Source organism: Ciconia boyciana, chromosome 1, assembly GCF_034638445.1.
Source record: "Ciconia boyciana chromosome 1, ASM3463844v1, whole genome shotgun sequence".
In the NCBI taxonomy this organism is placed as follows: domain Eukaryota; kingdom Metazoa; phylum Chordata; class Aves; order Ciconiiformes; family Ciconiidae; genus Ciconia; species Ciconia boyciana.
Window position 1 is genome coordinate 78,870,181 of NC_132934.1, and position 6,000 is coordinate 78,876,180.

The following is a 6,000-nucleotide window of genomic DNA, read 5'->3' on the forward strand; positions in this document are numbered from 1 at the left end:
TCATTATAGTTGCCTGCAAAGCAAAAGAAAATTAACCAGTGGTAAAAAAAAGGTAAGCAGTATTTTCCCTAATGCTCTGGTCTTCCTGCTTCTGTATAAAGCTTACAAAACAGAGGGACTATTTAGACTTCAATAAAAGTAATAGTCTCAGGAGGACAATTTAGGCATCCCGTCCTCTGCACAGAACCACTTTTTATCCTGTAGGTTCTAGCAAGTTGAGGGCCTGTACTTCTGGCCTTCCTCTTAGCAGTTACGAATTGCCTACCCGTGTAAAGGGTACAACAAAATCTTATTGCAGTGGGTAAAAGGGATTCATTCTTGTCAGCAATTTTGGGAAATAACCAAGTATTCAGAAGGCTGTGAAATGCTGGATGTGCCAGGCCTTCATTTGCCCAGTAGGTGTCATCTATAGCATTAGGCAATGATTAACATTTGAAAAATACAGAGGCTTTAGACCAAGATGTGTTAGGACCAACTTCTCACTTCACAGTTGTGTGTGTTCCCCAGTTCCTCAGTTGTATTAAAGACAACTTTTTGGCTTTTGAATATCTGTAAGTAATAACCACACATGACTCCTATTTAAGTAGAAAATCTTGCATAATACAAAGAGAATAATTAACAAGTATACATGACTATTGCATTTCAGCAAAATGAGATGGCCAAGGATAAAACTGTCATAGCTTTGTATTGCAACTCATCAGTTTTACATCTGAGTTATCAGTGACAGCGTCATAGCTTGTTGTATTATGAAAAATAAACACAATTATGCCCAGCACCGCTCAGCAGCTTGGCAGCATGGCTCTGTGCATCAGCACCCTGTTCTTATAGGGGAGGAATTTGGCCTCTGGAAATTAACAAAATCTGAGTATTTTGCCAGTCTCTGACCTTGGTCAAAATACATATGCCTTAGTTTCGCTGTCTGTAAAAAGAGGCAGCACCTGGCATTAGAAAAGTGCTTTGGGATTAAATGCTGGTAAGTCCTATAAAATGGTGGTTTTCCATTTCCCCATGTTCTCTTCCAAAAATCTGGCAACATCAAATGGCATTTAGTCTTCAGGTTATACTGCGTAATGGGAATGTGAGTCCTGCATAGTTTTAGCACAGTAACGTACCAGAGCCCTGTGGGGGGTGACATCTTGACTTCACAGAAGTCAGCTTTGCTCAAAAAGTCCCCAGAGCCTGGGGAGGGGGCTCCCTCACAGATTTAGTTCTCTAACTCATCCTAGGTTGGGAGAGAGTGGGAATTTGGCTGCAGCAGTCCTGCTGGTGAAGTGAGCCCTCACGGCACAGCTGTCTCTGACCCCTTCACTTATACAAGGAAAAAGTACAAGCAACGACCATCCCTTCAGCTGATTTGCCTGGCTGTAGACACACACGATGGTAGTTAAAACCAGACGCACTCTTTCGGTATTGGTCACACGCCAAGCTGCAGGTCTTCCTTTTAGTGCTTTGTAAACTACCATTTTCCAGCAATTTATAGCTCCTCTCATTTAGTGAATGAAGAACAAAATGGCGTTTTCCCATCTCAAGGTGCCTTCTCCCTTTAAAGAACAGATAACATCTGTTCTCTGCCAGTGGGGGTAATTTGATGCTGCTTAAGAGAAGTAGAGGCTCTGGCTCTGATTGCCATTAGCACTGGTGGGGGCAGAGTGAGGCAGGGGACGGGGGCTCCCGCTCCCCTTTACCTTCCTGCCTCCCCAGCAGGCAGCCCGAGACAGAAGCAAGGAAGGTACACCTCCACCCCAGCCTTTCCCCGCAAGCCTGCTCGTCCTGGGGAAGGGACTTTCCCAAATCAAAGGCACCTGGGTAGCAAAGCCCTCCTGGTGCTGAGACCCCAGCTCTGTCCCCCCTACCCCAAAGGAACTGGCGAAATCCTCCATCTGCCGCAGAAGCCCCCGATCTCCGTCCTGAGTGCCAGACTTAACTATGACATTCAATCAGCTCTCATGAATTATTCAGAAGGGTTTGGAGTGAAATTCATGTTAGAGAAATAGATGTTTCAAATTTCCTGACTCTAAGAGGAGTCCTGGAGGTGTCCCCTGCAGTTACTTTGATAACAGTTTCTCTTTACAAATGATAATTGCACGATTCGAGCTTTTGTACAGTGTGGCCTTGTGAACTCTTCTCTCATATCAAAGAACAATTTTCAGATCATTTCCATAGCAAAAAGAAAGTGATTATGGAGATAATCTGTTGGAAACACACATGCTGGATTTCAGTTTAAAACAATAAAATGCAGTCATGGAATGAGAAATCAAGTGTTACCTAGCTGACAATATACAGAGAATAAATTGCCTAAGCATTTTAGTTTACTGAGCTGCTAGGAGTTGAAAATTGGTCCCAAGATTAGTCTGATTATCAGGATGCCTCTAGCAACAAGCACCGAAGGGGGAAGGGAATGCTTTTCTACCCTGTATCTATGAAGAAATGTAAGAAGATTGAACAATGTCATTAACTGAGGGGGGTCTTTACAGTTCTTACAAAAAACTTCCATAACTGACTATCACTTACATGTGTGCAGTTGATCTGTCTGTGTGTGCTGCACTCCTCGAGCAGCATCCATCGCAGAATCTCTGAGTCTTACAAACTTTAACATATTCATCCACTCATGAGGAGACTAATAATAGAAAAGCCCCAGATATTTTATTCACATGGTAAAAGTGTAGTTAGGTAGCAAGTTGCACTTTTAATGGGATTGATGGTACAGTCACCACCCGCCGCTTCATTTCCTGAACAGTTTGTCTTCACAACCCTGGAAAATGTCACTTTGCCAACACTCCAACTTTTCAAGTGGCCATGGGGGTGTTGGGGCATGGGGGAAGAAAGTCAGGGCAAGTTACTGCCAGCACCTGTAATTTGTGAAGTGAGAAGCTCATGTTCAGTTGAAGCTCTACTGGCCGGTCACGCTCTGCCCATACTCCATTCATTTCTAACATGTTTTTACCTACAAAGAGAAGTCAGAAGCAAACATACCCTGCTTTAAGTAGGCACATCTCCATTGAAGCCAAAGATATGACTGTGAGAAGTATGTAAATGGTGTGTTAAATTTGTACGTGGCTGGCGTGTGAAAGGTGTTCTGCCTTTCCCGGTGGAGTAATACTCGTTTTCACCCTCTGAAGAGTTTGATTTTTGTCTTTATCTGTGCACATCCTGGAAAGCCATTTCAGTGTATTGCACCTAACGTAGCAAAGGATTCCAGTGTCCTCCAGCATCATCTGAGAGCAGTGGAGGATTGTAGTGGGGTGCTGCAAGCGCTGTCTTCTTTCTTGCCAACTAGAAAGCTTGAGAAAGGAGTGCCTTAACCGATGAGATTTCTTTGGGGTTAGGTTGGGGGTTTGGACGGTGAACTGGCCTGGAGGCTAAGAAGGAAACTTTCAAATACAACCAGGAAAAAAGCCCTTTTCCACAGCAGGCCTTGTCAGCACCTAAAAAGTGTTACCCAGAACTGTCACTCCAAGGGAAGAGAGTCTTGGTTTGCCTCTCTGAGCTGGAGATACACAAACACACGATGGTATGTGAGTTCTCCTGTTTCTTACTAACTGAGGTCTGTTGCCTGTAGTGTTAGGAAAGCCATGGTAATCGTACACAGAAGGACCATAGCCCTACTATCCTGCCTTTCCTCTCTAGAATAGCTGGTAGAAGTTTAGCCTTAAAAATAATTAACTGATTGGAAAAATATTTCTGCTGGAACATGCTCACTCAACAAAAAATAAAATAATTTCCTTAAAAGGCTCGGGTTTGGTGCTGTTCTTTCAGAAATCATTACGTTCTTCCAGAAAGCTGCCTGCGTGCCTCTGAGCCATGGACCCCCAGGCTCGCCCAGGGCCTGGCTCCGGCTCTGCCAGCCACTGCAGTGCTCCGGGGCGGGGGAAACGAGCATCGCTGCTTCCCATTCATGGCCTCTTTTGAGATGGCATCACCTTTCCGCACACAGCGTTGCAGTTATTGCCAGAGTTAAGGAGGGAATTCTGCTGGAGCCGAGGGAGACAACACGCATAGCTGACTGATCATTAAAACTGACATTTTTTCTGCAGCCCTGATTTCTCCATGGTGCAATAATCATGCAGAAACTGCTTTCCTGACGGGCAGTCTGTGGTCCCCAGAGCACGAGCTTGTCACTCAGAGGGTTAGAGCTTGCGCCTGTAGGTGGGAGCGGCTAGGTCCCATGCCTGACCCAAATGCTCGGGGGGCAAAACTGCAGACTGCAACATGGAAACATGCTTCTCCGAAACACAGCCCAGTCTACTACCTGCTTCATTTTCTTTTGCTTCGAGCCTCAAAAACTTACTCATTTAAGCTACTGCTAGCCCAGATACTAATGCCAACCTCCTCAAGCCTAATACGAAATCAGGATTTCTATCTTTTGGGGTTTTTTCTCTATTACATAGATTGTGTTCCCCAATACTGAATTCTACTCTCAAATTATTTCTGCGCTTCAACCTTTAATTGCCCACAAAAGCAGTTTACGGCCTCTTACTCTTCTGCCATGAAAATTATCCCCTTAATTAATGGGACAATAAAAAGCAACTGTAAAATGCACCAAATGGCATCATCTTTAGTGTCTAAACTGGATTTCTGCAGCAGTCATGGAAGAGTCTTCAGATGGGTGGATTTTTGACACTTCACCCAAGAATTTCGTGACCCAAAGCTATAAAAATAGTAAGGGCAGTAGTAAGGTACTTAGTTTTTCTGTTTCAAAAGCTTCCAAAGAAAAAGTTCTCCTCCTGCTTCACCTGCCAGTGTTGTCTTTTTTTTTCTATGTATTTCCCACCCCTTTAAAGCTGCATCCTCTGCCTGTTGCCATTTACATCCTTCATCTGCAGTCTGTCAGCAGTCTGCGTAAGCTGGGGGATGGTGCTCACGTATGTGCCCCCCACTGCATTTTTGCGAGGATAGGAATGATCTGAGTCTCTCGTAGCCGTTCTGCAGCTGGATAAACTGGGAAACCCAAAAGGTTTGGTTCTGCAGGGAAGTTTCAGATTACAGTGTTCAAGAGAGTGAAATGGCCCAAATCATGTTTCCCCCATCTCTGAAGCAGAAAGATGGTTATGCTTTTGATAACTAGATTAAGCTTTTCTATCTAAAAACACTTGTTGTGATGAAGGGAAAAAGAAGGAAGGAAGTTAGGAAGATCTTTTCCTTTCCATATTTCCCTTTCCATATTTCCCACCACTCCCAGCCTTCCTCATCAGCCTCTATCTTTTGAAAAACCTGCTAGACTGGTGCATACATGCAATGCAGCCACAGCTGATGTCCAGTAAAGCTAATATTGTATTTAATAACCATGCCCAAAATAGAAACAGCATCTCATCAGGCTGCGTAGCTCTCCACTCTGAACACATGCATAGAGCTGAGCAAGGCACAGGCTGGTGTCGGTGTCTGCCTTGTTCCATGTTAGGCGTTGTAGAGAGGACTTGCCTCCCTCCTCCCTTTCCCTCTCATACAGGAGCTCCCTCATGCTCACTGGGCTACCAAACAGCAGCAGTCACTAGCCCCAGATGCTTTCATGTTAGTCCGATCTGCATGGAATACTTAATGCTGCTGCAAAACAACTACGCAAGCAAGATGTTGAACTATCACAAACCACTTCCACCTTTGCAGAAGGATTAGCAGACCTACATTCTATTCCCCTCCCCACATTCTATTCTGAAGCTTGAATAAATCTTTTTTTTTCTTATCTTTGGCTTGTGGCTGACCTCCGAAGCAATACTGCGGCAAAAGCCTTCCAGGGTCCAGAGTGCACGCTGCCAGCCCTGATGGGTAAGTGGCCACAGCACAAGGACAAAATGAATCCATTCCATTACAAAATAACGTTAAAATTCAGTAAGATAATATCACTGTCTTCTGCACCAAAAGAGCTTGTACAAAATAATATAAATGAGAGGATGAAAATAATGAGAGGCTTTGTAGAGCTTGCTCACAAGCCCTGACACTCGGCATGCTCCTGCCGGGAAGGCAATAAACACCCCATTCTCTGCATGTCACAGTATCACAACTTCT